A 17,591-nucleotide genomic window follows, 5' to 3' on the forward strand; every position below is an offset into this window, starting at 1 on the left:
GGGAAAATGATCGGAGCATGGTTTTGTTATAACCCTATTTAGTCAGAAAGGTGAGCACAATAAGACTTGACAACAACCCACATCCAAGCACAATATGAGATAGGTACCACAAAGATTCCACATCAGCCATCTCATGATGGGTGTGGATGACTGCAAGACTGAACTTTGCTAAGATACTGGTGTCCCCTGCTTTTCGAACGTTCGCTTTACGAAACCTCGCTGTTACAAAAGATCTACATTAGTTACCCGTTTTTGCTAACAGAACTTGTTTTCACTGTTAACGAAAAAAGGCAGCGCGCGATAAAAGGCAGTTCGCGCCCCGAGCAGCCAAGCTTCTCCCACAGAACTGTGTTCTAGCCAACATTGCTTAAACACATGCCTGTGAGCATCTGTGCTTTATGTCGATTTATTTTGAGCATCCATTAGATGAGTTCTAAGGTATCGGAAAAGCCTAAAAGAGCTCGTAAGGGTGTTACACCTAGTGTAAAACTAGACATAATTAAGTGTTTCAATTGTGGTGAACGAAGTAAGGACAAAGTGAGTTTGGCTTGTGGACGTTGACAAAGATGATGTTGAAGAGGTTTTAGTATCCCATGACCAAGAACTGATAGATGAAGAAGCTGATGCAATTGGAAGAGGAAAGGATAACAATCGAAACCGAATGCAGTAGCGAACAGACTGAAAGTGAAGTCGTCCAGGAACTGAACGTGAAGCAACTGCATGAGATTGTCGCTGCAATGATTACAGAAAAGTACGACTTTAATTTTGAAAGGGTACATAGGTTTAGGGCATATTTGCAGGATGGTTTGAGTGCTTACAAAGAACTGTATGATAGAAAAATGCGCGAGGCTAAGCAGTCAAGCATACTGTCGTTTTTCAAACCTTCCACATCAGCCACAGCAGACAACGAACCTTGACCTTCGACATAGAGGCAGACAGACATAGAAGAAGATGACCTGCCTGCCCTGATAGAAACAGACAACGATGAGATGACACCCCAGTGTCCCACCGCCCCAAATCCCGGGCCACGGACCGATACATTGCCACAGAGAATGCAGCAGTAGCCGGGACGCACCCAACACATCTTTAAGAAAAAAGCCGAAATAAACAAGCTAATTAATTAGGTGCCGCCCAGCACGTAAATGTCGGCCCAGATCAGAGGCAATTGCCGATTGCGTCGCCTCTGATCTGGGCCCACATTTACGTGTTGGGTGGCACCTAATTAATTAGCTTGTCTATCTCGGTTTTTTTCTTAAAGATGTGCTGGGTGGGTCCCGGCTACTGCTGCACCACTGCATACTTCACGGATCGGTATCAGTCTGCTGCCCAGAGGTTGGGGACCACTGCACCACTCCAACCTCCGGTGACTCAGCCTAACACACCATCATCAGTGTGCTCAGCGCTGTCTTCCCGATTCCAGTAAGTGATACCACACTGTACATACATTATTTCTACTTTATATAGGCTGTGTATTTTTATGTGTTATTTGTTATGATTTGGCAGCTTCATAGCTTAAAGGTTACTGGAGAGAGTGTTTCTGCCGAGAGCGCTTGCGTGAGATTTTCGGTAAGGAGAACAGTGCAGCAATGATTGTAGAAAAGTATTTCTACTTTATATAGGCTGTGTATTTATCATATCATTCCTGCGTTTACTATATGTGACCGTTATTTTAGGTTTTATGTGTTATTTGGCATGATTTGGTAGGTTATTTTTTGGGTCTGTGAACGCTCACAAATTTTTCCCATATAAATAAATGGTAATTGCTTCTTCACTTTATGACATTCCGGCTTACGAACTGTTTCATAGGAACGCTCTACCTTCAGATGGCGGGGGAAACCTGTGCTCTATATCACTAGAATTCATGTTTTCACTCATTGCTTAAATACAGCTAGACACACCCAATTTAAATTCAAGTGCACACACTCACACTCAGTTTAAACATGCACATACATTCTCAATCACAGTTTAAGTGTGCTCAAAATACATTTGAAAACTTAGTTTAAAGAAAGCTCTCAGCTGTTCTCACACTCAGAGCAAATGTGTACATGATACATAGAACTTACAGTTCTTTAGACATGGTCAGCACATCACATTCACATTACAGCACAGTTTCTGACATTCCCTCCCTGTTGGACCTGTTGCAAGCGATTGTAAGCTGCAGACCGAATGTGTACAATGATCCATTCATTTTGAAGACAGTACTGCTGATTAAGGAGCAGGAATGATCCTCCTATTAAAATCTGCTTTTCTATTGACTCTTGCTAATTACATACCCATGACTGCATTTCACAAGGAAGCAAGTAATTGGATGTTCCCTAAGCTACTTCATGTCCTCTTTCTGTCAGTGCATTACATCCATGGAAAATCCTGTTTGAATCACTTAGTGTATGCTATATGCTCTGTTAAATGCTGATAGAATTTTACAACTGGCATTGCGCTCAAAATCAGCCAATTAATGTTTCACAAACGTGCTGCATGATCGAACCTTTCCAGAATTGGGACCTTGCAACATCTACCACTGGTACTTTAGCTTTGCTGCAGAGAGTTCTCAATATCAATACACAACTCAGCTCTTTTATCTCAGATAGTTAAGCACATCTTGGAGAGAATTAGTTTAGTTGGACATTATAACGTGCTCAAGGATTTCCTCCTCTCGAACTTATCTATAGATATACTGTAACAGATTGAAATCTTCAGCAAGAGAATTTGATGATCACAACATGTCATAATTGGAGAAATACTTACTCAAATCTTGATTACTGCTTACAAACTGACATATAGTGTTTTATCCTTCTCTCAAATATTGGAGAAATTCAAGTATCAAGTCCCATCATTTTATAGTACAACATGAACAATTTATGGCCTATACTATCATGAGATACTGACACCTCCCCCCTCCCACCTTTCCTCGATCTCTCTGTTCCTATCTCTGGAGACATTTTATCTTATAATAACCCACTGATTCTCACAGTTACTTGGACTATACCTCTTCCTACCCTGCCATTTGTAAAAATGTCATTCCCTTTTCTCAGTTCCTCCTTCTCTGCTGCATCTTCTCTCGGAATGAGGCTTTTCATTCCAGAACTAATGAGATACCCTCCTTCTTCAAAGAAAGGGGTTTTCCTTTCAGAGATTAAGGGAGCTAGGGCTTTACTCTTTGGAAAGAAGGAGGATGAGAGGAGACATGATAGAGGTGTACAAGATAATAAGAGGAATAGATAAAGTGGATAGCCAGTGCCTCTTCCCCAGGGCACCACTGCTCAATACAAGAGGACATGGCTTTAAGGTAAGGGGTGGGAAGTTCAAGGGGGATATTAGAGGAAGGTTTTTTACTCAGAGAGTGGTTGGTACGTGGAATGCACTGCCTGAGTCAGTGGTGGAGGCAGATACACAGTGAAGTTTAAGAGACTACTAGACAGGTATATGGAGGAATTTAAGGTGGGGGCTTATATAGGAGTTAGTGTTTGAGGGTCGGCACAACATTGTGGGCCGAAGGGCCTGTACTGTGCTGTACTATTCTATGTTCTATATTCTATGTTCTATGTTCCTTCCTCCACCAGCAACGTTGCCCTCACTCACATCTCTTCCATCTTGTGGACATCTGCCCTTACCCCATCCTCCCACCACCTCACCAGGGATAGGGTTCCTCTTTTTCTCACCTACCACCCCACCAGGCTCCGTGTCCGGCACATAACTCTCCGTATCTTCTGCCATCTCCAACAAGAATGCGCTGTACGTGACTCCCTTCTCCATTCATCCTTCCCCAGTAATCTCTCTCCTAGTACTAATCCTTGCTAGCCAAAGAGATGTCACACCTGCCCCTACTCTTCCTCCCTCACTACCATTCAGGGCCCCAAGCTGTCCTTCCAGATAAGACCCGATGCAGTTTGGGAGACCGCTTCTCCGAGCACCTGCAGTCCATCTGCCAGAAAAAGCGGGATCTCCCTGTGGCCACCCATTTTAATTCTACTTCTCATTCCCTTTCTGAAGTGTCAGTCCAAGGCCTCCTGTACTGCTGTGATGAGCCCACACTCAGGTTAGAAGAGCAACACCTTAAATTCCATCTGGGTAGCCTCCAACTTTATGGCATGAACATCGATTTCTCAAACTTCTGGAAATCCACCCCCCCCCCACCTTCCCCTCATGATTCCCCATTCCAGTTTCCCTCTCTCACCTTATCTGCTTACTTGCTCATCACCTCCATCTGCTGATGCTCCCCCCTTCCCTTTCCTCCAGAGTCTTCTGCCCTCTCCTGTGAGATTCCCTCTTCTCTAGCCCTTTATCTCTTTCACCAATCAACTTCCCAGCTCTTCACTTCACCCTTCCCCCTCCTGATTTCACCTATCCCCTACCACACTGTATTTCTTGCTCCCCTCCCCCAACCTTTTTGCTCTGACGACTCATCTTTTTTTTCAATCCTGATGAAGGATCTCGGCCTGAGATATCAACCATTTGCTCTTTTCCATAGAGGCTGCCTGGTCTGCTGAGTTCCTTCAACATATTTTGCTTATTAATTTATGGCCTGTGCTCCACCTGCTGTCTGCTACTATTAAATCTTAACAAATCACAGATGGAATATTTAAGCTCATGCCAAAATGAACAAATAAGAGAGAAGAAAATGGTCATATCAAATGTAAAACTAAATATATTTACATTGAAAAAAATGACAAATGTATTTATTTTTAATTGGTTGAGAGATAAATAGCATGGGCAACAGTAACATTCCCCATTTTATTTGTGAATAATATTAAAGGAATATCTACATCCAACCTTACCAACGGATGCAGTCTTGGCATGCTTCATCTGGAATACAACAGTTCTGTATGTTTACCATCCACTCCGTGCCGTCCTGAATTACCAGCCTACATTATGTGTTTTTGTTTCAAGGAAGGGAGCCTGTAGTCCTCAAAGTGTAAGCCTCTGACTATCCACACGGTCAATGCCTCTCATCATCTTATACTCCTCTATCTGATCACCTCTCATCCTCCGTCACTCCAAGTGATAAGATCAAGAGTTTTGAATTAAGTTCTGATATCCTTTAAAATCTTGTGCATAAAGTTAGTAATTTACTATAATAGAATAAATTAGTCAAAGTGTTTATCCTGATTAATATATATTCTTCTCACCTTATTTACAGGTACATCATGACTATTTTGACCAGCCTTCCATGTAGAGTCTGAGGAAGTAAAGTAAGTTAAAGCTCTCTTTCCTTTTAGTTTCTGATGAATATATGTTTTTTTAAGTGAAACTTCGTATATTCTTTTCAAAAGGCCTTTGTGTAATCATATCCTGAAGTGCTACAATACCATTGCTTGTGCAGTCTCCAATACCTCAAGTCCTTAATTGAAATAGTCTTTGATATCACTGTGTCAGTCATTAGTTCGACAGGTGAAGGGTGAAGGTTTCAATTCATGGCAAGCAGTTGATTGCACAGTTTCTCAATTTATACAGGAACCAGGCTATTTAAAGAACATTTGAAAGAACCAGAAAAACAACACAGATAGTGAAGGACAAGAAAAAGAAGGTCAGCAGGCCTGATTGATATTGGAATTGTTCAATTTTTCTTTCTTTTCTCTTCTGAAAATATTATCACCATTTGCAGTCATATTTTAAACCAAATCTTATCTTTGAGAAATCAAGTCCCTTAAAGTGCAATTACTAAACAAAAGGATGATTGCCAATAATATGCACATTTTGCATGATATTTGCCATTTCAAAAATATTTTTTCCAAGTAAAACTTTTAGAATGTTGTTGAATTAAATCGCTCTCTATATTTGAATCAGAAAGGACTTAAAGTGCTCTATGATTAGGAAAGAGTAACCAACTAGAACTAGAAGCAAATAAAAACCTCACTCCTGCACCTTCTCCCCAAAAAATATCCTTTCAATAACTAGTGCGCTTTAGAACACCGATGTTCTGTTCAAGTAATTTACCTTGTTGTCTTCATCTTTCACTTTTTTCATTGAGATGAATATTACATAAATATTTTTTAAAAACTTCATATCTACAAATTATTTTACAAATGACAATAAAAGAAATAAAAATTTCCACTTTGTGAGTCTGCTGTTCAGTGAAAACATTTTTGAGTTCACCGTCAGATAAGACAGCATAATGTGGGTTTTTGCTATCCTGGTCATATAATAATAGAGAATCCAAACATTTTTGAAGAAATATTCTGTATGTGTGGAAAGGAAGAACGTCAGTGTGACATGAAGCAAGTTTGCATCCTGAATTTCTCTGTGAGATTTGGTTTTAGTAATTTTTTAAAAGATCACTTGCAAGCTAATTGATAAATGTATTTTAAAAAGTATGTTTGTACTTTTGAAAAATCAGTGTTTACTCTGTCAATTTATAGCTATGAGACTTTTGTCTAAGCTATTTCAAAGGGCATCTATAATAACTCTGTAATAATAATAGAACGGAACACAGATATCTGTGCTAGTTCACCACCTTTTTTCTTCTGGCTCCCCCTGCTGGTTAACTATTGTAAGCCAGTACGATGACAATCCAAGGCAGTGATTAGTAAACTCAATGTGCGCAGAATCGAGTTTATTGTCATAAGCACAGATGCAATGAAAACGTTACTTGCAACAGCATCATAGACACGTAGCATCATATAAGCATCATGAACAAGATAAAGATAAATTGAACATAAATTAGTCTTTTGACATGAGAGCGCAGTTCGGTTAAGTTATTGGAGGAAATTTGTTCAAAGTATTTAGTTTTACAATCATCATCATCATCATCAGGTGCCATGCCCAGTTTGAGCTTTGACTGCCATGGCCCACACACTCCTGTTTCGGGTCCAGTGGATCAATTCATTGATATTCATTTCCAGTTCTCTGGTTGCTGTCTCCATCATCATTTGCCTTTGTCTTCCTCTTGCTTTCTTCCCTTCAATCTTTCAATCTTTCCCATAATTACCGTGCATTCTAACTCCTCTTTCCTAATCACATGTCCAATGAAGTTACGTTGCCTTTTCATGTCACATGTCCAATGAAGTTACATTGCCTTTTCATGATCTCATACATTAGTTCTCTTTTTGTGTTTGCTCTGTTCATGACATCCTCGTTAGATATTCATTTCATCCATGAAATTCTTTGCATCCTCCTCAAAAACCACATCTCTGCTGCTACAATTCGTTCCCTCATGTTACTAGATATTGTCTAACATGCTGAGCCATATAACATAACTGGATAAACGTAACATTTCAGTACTCTGAGGCGGGTTGTCATGCCTAGTTTAGTATTGGTCAGTATACTCTTCATTCTCGTAAAGGTGTCTTTTGCCATCTCTATTCTTCTGATGATGTCCAAGTCCCACCTGCAATCTGATGTCACCCAGCTTCCTAAGTAGCAAAAGTTCTGTACTTGTTTTATGTCTTCCCCATTTATTCTCAGTCTGCAGATAGGATTCTCCTTCTTTTTGGATATCACCATACATTCTGTCTTTTTGCACTTTCTTCAACAATTATATCAATTAAGTTTTGTAGTTCTTCCTCTGTACTTACAATTAACACAGTGTGATCTGCATATCTGAATTTATTGATGTTTTCACTGCCAACTTTGATTCCCAAAATGTCTGTTGTTTTTTGTAATATTGTTTCACTGTACACATTAAATAAATCAGGGGAGAAAACATACACTTGTCTAAAGCCTCTCTTGATTTTCGTAGACTGACAATAAGTTTTACAATAATAATTGAGATTTATCTGACAAGAATTGATAAGGGTTAGGTGAGCAGAACAGAATAGAAATATGCCTTTCAGTCCAACTAGTTATGCTTACCTGAACTAGTGCTTGGCCCATATTCCTCTCAGTCTTTCCTATCCACAGACCTATTCAAATGTCTTTTAAATGCTGTGCTGTCTTCAACATTTTCTCTGGCAGTTCATTCTATTTACCCACCATCCTCTGTGTTGGAAAAATTTGCCGCTCATGTCTCTTTTAAATCTGTCCCCTTACCTTAAACTACTCTGCTCCAGTTTTAGACTCCCCTACTTGGGGGACAAAAATTAAGTATCCACCTTATTTATACCTTTCATGATTTCATGATTCTCCTATAAGGTTTCCCTTCAGCTTTCTTTGCGCCAGCAAGGAACGAGCCAGCCTACCCAGTCTCCCCATATAGCTCAGATCCTCAGTCCTGGCAATTTGTGAATCTTTTCTGCATTCATTCTCGCTTAACCATGTCCTTGCCATGGGGTGGCACCCTGAAATATATGGAATATTCCAAATGATGTCTCACCAGTGTTTTCTACAAATGTAACATGATGTTGAAACTCCTGTATTCAATCCTCAGACTAATACAGGAAGCTATGCATGCATGCCACATACCATTTTGTCTAAGGGTGTTGCCACCTTCAGGGAACTATGTATTTGTACCCCAAGACTCTGTTCTACAACATTCAACAGGGACCAACCAAACTGTATGCCCTACTATGGTTTAACTTGTCAAGTACAACAACTCCCACTGGTCTGAACTAAATGCCACTTGTCATTCTTTGACCCATTTCCCCAATACTTTTGAACCTGTTGCAATCTTAGATAACCTTGTTCACTTTCCCGACACCACCAGTTTTGGTGTCATCCACAATCTTACTAATCAGGTCAACGACATTGTCATTTAGATCAGTAGTACAGATGACAAGGAGAGTGAAACAAGACCAATCCCTGTTGCACACCAATGCTCACAGTCAGAATGAAAACCCTCCACTGCCATCCTCTGACTTCTTGCACCAAGCCAATTTGGTATCTAATTGACTAGCTCACCCTGGGCTACCCCATTAGCAAGTTGCTCATTGGTGGAGAAACTGGAAGAGCTGGACAGTGCGGATGTGCCAGAAGGGGATTGGAGGAGTCAGTGTGTGAAGGCAGTGTGCAGTCTAACAGCAAGTGATCATCTTAGTTCCTTTTCTTATGATCACAAGACCATGTTGGACACTATTAATGTGGAATGCTGCAAGTCTGATTCACTGATTTATTGGGGGAACAGCAGGCCTTTGGCCGTAGTGGAGGACTAGGCCTCAAACGACAGTGTCAGCTGTATACAGCTGTCCAGCAGCGAGGCATTGGAGTCGGTACATTCCACCTGATTGCCAGAAGTGAGTTGATTCTGCCCCCCAGTGCTCACTCAGCAGAAGACAAGCTGTATTGTGTTCATCTGCAGACTGCTGCAACACTCATGGGTGTTGGACTACTTTTTCTCTGTATGACTATATTTTACTGACATCTCATGTGTGTTTGTTCTCTTATATGGGCTTGCTATCTTATATGTGCTCTAGGTGCCTTGTGCTATGTACGACTGTTAGTACTGTGTTTTGCACTTTGGCTCAGGAATAACACTGCTTCATTTGGCTGTATTCATGGATATTCATGTATGCGTGAATGACAATTAAACTTGAACTTGAACTTCTTATATAACTGCAGCATAACATGCCAACTCCTGTACTTAACTCCCTAACCAATGAAGGTGAGCATGCCAAAGTCTTCACCAACCTGTCTTCCTGTAATGTCAGTCTAAGGCAGGAGTCCCCAACCTTTTTTGCACTGCGGACCGGTTTAATATTGACTATATTCTTGCAGACCGGCCAACCGGTGGGGGTGGGGGAGCGTGGTAGGGTTGCCAAAGGACAAGAGTACGTTGTGTTTACCTGGAGAAAGACTACAATGACCATGAAGCATTGCGCGGTCACCTGTGTGCGCATGCGTGACTTGCCGATTTTTTTTCACCCTACACATCCTTTTTGGCAATTCTGTTGGGGAGGGGGGGTGTTAATCACGACCAGAATATAGGTGGCTAATACACTCAATTTCGTTTCTAAAAAGGCTTATCTAACGAATTTAATATTGAACACATGGCGCATATTTTCCACGCATGAATATAGTGATAAGTCAATTATCAGGGGAGGAGAGGGGAGCTTGAAGTAAGTGTTGAACGAACTTCCAGTAGAAGTGGTAAAGGCAGGTTCGATATTATCATTTAAAGAAAAATTGGATAGGTATATGGACAGGAAAGGAATGGAGGGTTATGGGCTGAGTGCAGGTCGGTGGGACTAGGTGAGAGTAGCATTCGGCACGGACAAGAAGGGACAAGAAGGGCCAAGATGGCCTGTTTCCGTGCTGTAATTGTCATATGGTTATATGGTTATTTGTCACTTATAAGTCAATAGCATCATAACATTTTAAGTAACGTTTTAGATATTAAATGCACAGCACATATTTTCCCTGTATGAACATATAAAATCATTGCAACACACTAATATCGCTGAATCAGTGGGAGCCCTGGGCTTGTTTCCCTGCAACAATACGGTCCTATTGAGGGGTGATGGGAGACAGCAATACTCGAAGGGGGTTCCTTATGTCCAGTCTATTCCGCAATTTAGTTTTCGTTGCATTCATTGCAGAGATATGTTGGAAATGGAAGCAACGTTTTCAGTGCTTACATGGCTATCTCAGGATATTTAGCCTTGACTTTGATCCAGAATGCTGGCAGAGATGTTATGTCAAAGATACTTTTCAGCCCGCCATCATTTGCAAGCTCAAGGAATTGATCTCCTTCCCGCGCTGACATGGATGACACGCGGGTAGTGACCTCACGTGCGTTCAAGCTCAACAGTGCATGACAGGGAATGAGGAAAGATGCAGCTGACTCATATCGTCAAATCATATCGTTTTCTCACGGCCCGGTAACATATGCTTTGCGGCCCGGTAGTTGGGGACCGCTGGTCTAAGGGAACTACAGAGTTGTACTCTGCTGTCCCTCTGTACACTGAAAATTCCTGGTCAGACTTTAGTGATGCAAAATAGTACTCTAACTGTGGCCAAACCTAATGACATACACTGTCATGGTATGATTGCTCATATCTTCTGTGTTTTGGCCAACAAAGGCAAGTTTATCATTTGCCCCACTCTTTTCATGATCTCTTTTACCTTACATTTCTGACCATATGTTGCGTAATTCCTTGTCTTGCTTTGTCCTCCCTAACTACTTCAGATTTCTCAGTGGAATTCTATTTACCACATTTACACTCACCTCATCAGTTTTTTTCTTTTGGATCAAGGCCATCTTCATAAGGTAGTGCCTCAAGAAGGCAGCATCCATCATTAAAGACCCATCCAGGACTTACCCTCTCATTACTCCCATCAGGGAGGAGATACAGGAGCCTGAAAACTCACACTCAACATCTTAGGAGCATCTGTCATGAGATTTCTGAACAGTCTATTTACTCGTAAACACTACCCCTCTATTCTTTTTCTCGCTACTTTTTTCTTTTGTTATTGTGGTAACTTACTGTAATTTGTCATAGTGCACTGTACTGTTGCAACAAAACAATGTATTTCATGACTTACATCAGTGACAGTAAACCTCATTCTGAACCTGATCCTCAAATTTTTAATAGCCATTCCCATTTCCCAGATACTGTAACTTCACCCTTAGCCCCAATTCAGGTGTTCCAAAAAAGTCAATCTTAGTAAATACGATCAGACTGAACTGGAGAGTTCATAAAGAGATTCAAAATGTCAGTTTCCTCTCTACCTATTGTTAGCATTAATCCACTGATGTTGATTTGCAAGTGATTTTATGCAATAATTTGAATTTGATCTCTGGACAGTAGTGCAAATGCATTCAAAATACAGACCATTCACAAGTTGTAGGAGGGTTCCATTCATGGGAATGGTTTGTAATCCAAACAAGTGGTAAATCAAAAATGTAGCCTCAAACAGAGTTTCCACTTGGCAGAAGATGCCTGCAGCTCACAGCAGCCAGCAACTCCATCCTGCCGGACCCCCAAGTAATTATGTCCTCACAAGTCAGGTCTTGTGCACATTCCTTTGACGTGACCTATTACCACACTTTGTGCTGTGGCTTGGGTTGAGAGCAATGAAAAAGGTGCCAGTAATAAGAGGTGTAAATTTTAAAACTGGCTAACAGAAGCAAAGGACAAATGAGAAAACTCACTTTCATGTAGTGAATAGCTTCAAAGTGGATTACACTGTCTGAAGCAACAAACGATCTGCTGGAATAACTTAGTGAATACTCAGTGAAGCACAGTCTGAATACTGCTTAAATATTGCAGGCAGTGTTGAAAATAGTGCTAAGTTTAACAATACAAACAATATCTATGTCTGTAAGTGATAGGAGAAAATAGGGATATAATAAAATAGTAGGAATTGGAACTGTTTGGATGTTTCTTTTAAGAGGCACCCCAGGCATAAATGACCAAGTACCCCCTGAAATATTTATGCTTCTATTCTGTAATGGACAAAGGTCAAAGTAAAATGTGACTGTTCTTAATGTTATTTTCGACAGTATTTCTGACAAACAATTTCTTTTAATCTGAGAATGAGCATTATAATTATTTTGTTACTCATATTTGTCACTTCTGCTTCAAATATAGTCTGTCCATGTTTCTTTAACAATCGGAGACATACTCTATGGTTTACAGCTGGATGCTATTGCTTGAGTAGCAGCAAGGGGGCAGATAATCCACTGGAGCTGCGCAGGTTCACAAAGAGGAAGTCACAATGTAACAGAGAAATAATTTTGAACAGGATGGGAAAAATCCAAAGTCCTCCATAAGAAAACAAAAGTTGTACATATATAAACCTTGATTTACTCAAGTTATGGAACTGTTAGCATAAATATGAGGAGATTTGCACAAATAACTAGAATGAGACTGAGAAAAGAGAATCTTCAGATGTTGGAAATCCAAGTAACACACACAAAATGCTGGAGGAACTCAGCAGGCTAGGCAGCATCTATGGAAAAGAATGAACAGTTGATGTTTTGGGCCAAGACACTTCATTAAGACTGGAAAATAAAGATGAGAATTTAGAGCAAGAAGGTGGAGGTAGGAGGGGAAGTACAATGTGGTAGGTGATAGGTGAAACCAGGAGAGGGGGAGGGTTAAAGTAAAGAGCTGGAAAGCTGATTGGTGATAGAGATAAAGGGCTGGAGAAAGGGGAATCTGATAGGAGAGGGTAGAAGATGAAAGGGAAGGGGGAGGAGCCTCAGAGGGAGCTGATGGGCAGGTAAGGAGATGAGGTGAGAGAGGGCAACGGGAATGGAGAATGGTGAGGGGCGGGGGGGGGGGGAATTGCCAGAAGTTTAAGAAATCAATGTTCATGCCATCAGGTTGGAAGCTACCCAGACAGAATATAAGGTGTTGCTCCTCCAACCTGAGTGTGGCCTCATCATCGCAGTAGAGGAGGCCATAGACTGACATGTTGAAATAGGAATGGGAAGTAGAATTGAAGTGGGTGGTCACTGGGAGATCCTGCTTTTGGTGGCAGATGAAGCATAGGTGCTTGGTGAGCGGTCTCCCAATTTACATCAGGTCTCATCGATATACAGGAGGCTACACCGGGAACACTGGACTCAGTTGGTGATCCTAGCAGACTCCCAGTGAAGTGTCGCCTCACCTGGAAGGACTGTTTGGGGCTCTGGATGGTAGTGAGGGAGGAGGTGTAGAAGCAGGTATGAGACTTGATCCACTTGCAATGATAAATGCCAGGAGGGAGATCATTGCGGAGGGACGAATGGCCAAGGGAGCCATGTAGGGAGCAATCCCTCTGGAAAGTAAAATATGGAGGAGAGGGAAAGGTGTGTTTGGTAATGGGATCCCATTGGAAATGGAAGAATTGATGGAAGTTATGTGCTGGATGTGGAGGCTATTGTGGTAGTAGGTGTGGACAAGATGAACCCTATCCCTAGTGAGGTGGCAGGAGAATGGAGTGAGGGCAGACTTGCATGAAATGAAAGAGATGTTGGTGAGGGCAACCTTGATGGTGGAGGAAGGAAAGCCCCTTTCTTTGAAGAAGGAGGACATCTTGTTAGTTCTGGAATGAAAAGCTTCATCGTGAGAGCAGATGCGGTGAAGGCAGAGGAACTGAGGAAAGAGTTTGGCATTTTTACAAGTGACAGGATGGGAAGAGGTATAGTCCGCTTAGCTGTGAGTATCAGTGGGTTTATAAAAGATATCAGCAGATGAACTGTCTCCAGAGATAGAGACAGACAGAGAGAGAGAGAGAGAGCAAGAAATGGGAGGGAGATGTTGGAGATTGACCAGGTCAATTTGAGGGCAGGGTGGATGTTGAAGGCAAGGTTGATAAAGTCAACAAGCTCAACATGGGTGCAGGAAGCTGCCCCAATGCAGTCATCGATGTAGTGTACGGAAAGCTGGGGAGTGATACCAGTGTAGGGTCGGAATGTAGACTGTTCCACATAGCCAACAAAACGGCAGGCATAAGGGAGCTGAAAAAGAGACTATTGAGAATGAGGACCAGGTTTTCTGGACAGAGGAGAGTAGTGGCAGAGCGGAACAGATTGAGTCTATAATCTAGAAAAAAGTAAAGATCTTCAAGCCCTTCTGATGGGGAATGAAGTGTATAGGACTGGATGTCAATGGTGAAAATAAAACGATCAGGGCCAGGGAATTTGAAGTCATTAAAAACATCAAGAGCATGTGAAGTGTCATGGATGCAGGTAGGAAGGGACTGAACTGGGGTGAAGGGGGGTGGATAAAACAGAGTTGAAGTATGCAGATATACCAGGCCTGCTGAGTTCTGGTCTGTAATTATCTGACCATGTATGTAAGGGATCTATCATGTTGGAAAGGAACAGGCATAGACATTACTCCTTTGTAGAACCTTAATGCAGAACTGAAGGCTGCATTGCTGCGTGAGATGCAGATGGATGCAGGTATGCAACACTATACGGTGTTTGGCCAAACAAAATTCTTCTTCCATATTGGACAGGTAGAGTTTCTAGCTCTAGCAAGCAGAAAGTGGCACATTTTTAAATTTTGTAATACAGTGCAAACCTTCTGGCCATTTGAGCCATGCTGCCTCAGCAACCGTCGACAACCCCAATTTAACCCTAACCTAATAGTGAGACAATTGACAATGACCAGTTAACCTGCCCAATAAGTCTTTGGACTGTGGGAGAAATCCGGGGCATCTGGCAAAAACCCAATCATTCCACAAGGAGGTTGTACAAAGACTCCTTACAGAGGGCGCCAGAATTGGACTCTGAACTCCAATGCCCTGAGCTGAAATAGTGTAGTGCTAACTGCTACATTACCATGGTGCCCACATCTGGTAGCACTGCTGCCTCATAGAACTAGAGGCTTGGGTTTAAACCTAACTTTAGGTGATATTTATGTGGAGTTTGCATCTTCTCCTTGAGTTTCCTCACATATCTCAAAAAATGACCAGGTTGGTTGATTAATTGGCATTAGTAGGAGAGTGTAACACCCTATTCATTTGTATTGGGCACCAAAGATGTGCTCCAAAAAGTCTATAATATTTTAGCCAAACTTCATAAATCAAACACTCATAAACCTCTGAAGTACTCTAGTTGCTTGTAGTTACTAAGTGCCAGACACAAATATCAGAATGGTTAAGCTGTCACCCCGAAGATTGCTAGGTATCTTGGGGTGTGAGTTCTTTTCTTCTTAACTATCACTTTGAACCTGGGTGAAAGTTTGAGCTACTCTTAGTTCTCAGAGATTTAACAGTCACGATTTTGTAAGGAAATCTTAAGAACTCCCCATAAAACTACTGGAGTTTTTCCAGGCAAATGACTGGGATTTATGGAATGCTGGGCATAAATGAGTAGTCAGTTGTTTGTGACATTTATGCGAACTGTGCTCTGACACTGATAAGGACTAGTGAAGGTATGCAAACTTATAGCAATATCCACTAATTTGAGCAGAGGAGTCACTTGAACATCCAAAGTCAACTTAGATATGGCATAAAGACAACTTTCCCATTCTTTTCACTGGAGCAAGACTGTTGTGAAGGTCTATGGAAGTATTGGGTCATTTTAATAATTAAATTCTTTGAATTTTAACATGTCTAAATTTATTTTAAATGATTTTGAGAGGTTTTGGGAGCCCTTAAATTCTAAAATATTACACATTTAAAAGCATTGAGAACTTTGAAAGTTAGCATTGCATGCCCTTTGGCTTAGACATCATCCAAGATATTTCAGATATTGTTTTCCCTGTGGCCTGTTCTACTTTCCAAGGTGTGTGTATCCTGGTAGCCCTGAATTTGGTTCATATGATTCTCGTCCTTTCCCTTAATTCCTGATGAAGTCTACAGGACATAAGTAACTTTATCAGTACGCAGTGATTTGGGAGCTTGCTCCAGACTACAGATTTTGGGCCAACATCTCTCTAGGTATTGCCAATAAATTGTAATATTTGCCATTTGGAATATATACATCACAGAAAACTATGTAAAGTTTGCTCTGTTTCCTTACACTTTCAAAAAATGTGTGATTTAGTAGGGTTATCAGCCCCTGCATGTTGCTTCAGGTGTGGAAATGAATGATAGAAATCTGTGGAGAGTTGATAGCAATGTAGGGAGAGTTAAAGGGAGTGAGGCTAGTATCAGTATATAGACGGATGCTTGATGGTCAGCATAGACTCTGTGCCAAAACTCTTGTTCCTATGCTGCTCTTTTATAACTCTGACATAAAAGCACTTTCCAGCGCTTCACATCTATAAAGTTCAAGGATGAAAATGTGGTAAGCTTGAAAAATATTTGTGCCTGGGTAAAGTTCCCCGGCCTTCAAGGACTGACGTTTTGGTCACATCATGTAGATTTAGATGTTGAGCTGGATTTTATTTGGGATATCTCAACAATTCAGCTTGAAGGCCTTTCTTTCCCATATCATGGTTTTCATCTGTGGTAGTTGGAGTCCATCAAAAATCAATAATTGAACTAAAATGTTACACCTTTCCTCATGTTTCAAGCAATAAAAACAGATAATTGACACAATGAATTAGGTGGTGTTAGAGTCATATTTAGTGTAGATGAATAATTTGGATAAGTGTTGGACTAATGTTAAGATAGATATATTGTTTACAGACCCCTGGTGCTTATAATATAAATGTATATTTTTTTCCTTTGGCCATTTGGGAAATACAATGTTGGATTGTAGATCACCCAGGTGGTATTTGAATTGTTATTTTGGCTTGCATTTGGCCTCACCCTTGCAGTGGAGAAGAGCAAGGAGGGACAGATCATTGCAGGAATATGAAGAGGAGTTGAAGTGGCCTGCAGCTAGGGTCTGGAGTTGGATATTGCAAACAGAGTACAAGTACTCTGCAGACTGATCAGCTACTCTGCATTTGGTCATCTGTTCACAACTGAGCTCTGTGCTGATCCTGTGGGAATGTGAAGAATCCTGCACACACATGCTAAGAAGGAATATCTCCCTGAAGAGTTCATGAATTGAGAGACAGTTATATTGAAAGAAATGGCATAGTTAGATGTGTGGCTTATCAAAGTGATTTTTGGTAAGATTCTGAGATTGGTCCTTTAACACTGACAATGCCTTCTCAAACTAAAGGACACATCTGGAGAATATTTTTATGCAAATCTCCCAGCGGTCTCAATGGTACATTAGCCAAATAGAATTATTTACAGACAGTTGGCTGTGCATGCTTTCTGCTTCAGGTCCAGTATTAGTTATTTATCTGATGGTTAGAAAATATCAAGACATCAAAGCATACAAACAGTGATGTAGACAAACCTATTGTAATATTGTGATAATTGGTTTTGGCTTTAAAAGATAC

General features: G+C 41.0%; 1 protein-coding gene across 12 annotated transcripts in view; it reads left to right on the forward strand.

The window, feature by feature from the left end:
• Positions 1 to 17,591, forward strand: part of LOC134347072 (receptor-type tyrosine-protein phosphatase delta-like) — a 2,469,925-nt gene that overhangs the window by 672,943 nt on the left and 1,779,391 nt on the right. For all 12 annotated transcript variants that reach the window (XM_063049175.1, XM_063049163.1, XM_063049170.1 and 9 more), the window contains one exon: positions 5,138 to 5,189. The gene's annotated coding sequence lies outside the window, so the exon portion shown is untranslated. The remainder of the gene's footprint in view (positions 1 to 5,137; positions 5,190 to 17,591) is intronic.

Source organism: Mobula hypostoma, chromosome 5, assembly GCF_963921235.1.
Source record: "Mobula hypostoma chromosome 5, sMobHyp1.1, whole genome shotgun sequence".
NCBI lineage: Eukaryota > Metazoa > Chordata > Chondrichthyes > Myliobatiformes > Myliobatidae > Mobula > Mobula hypostoma.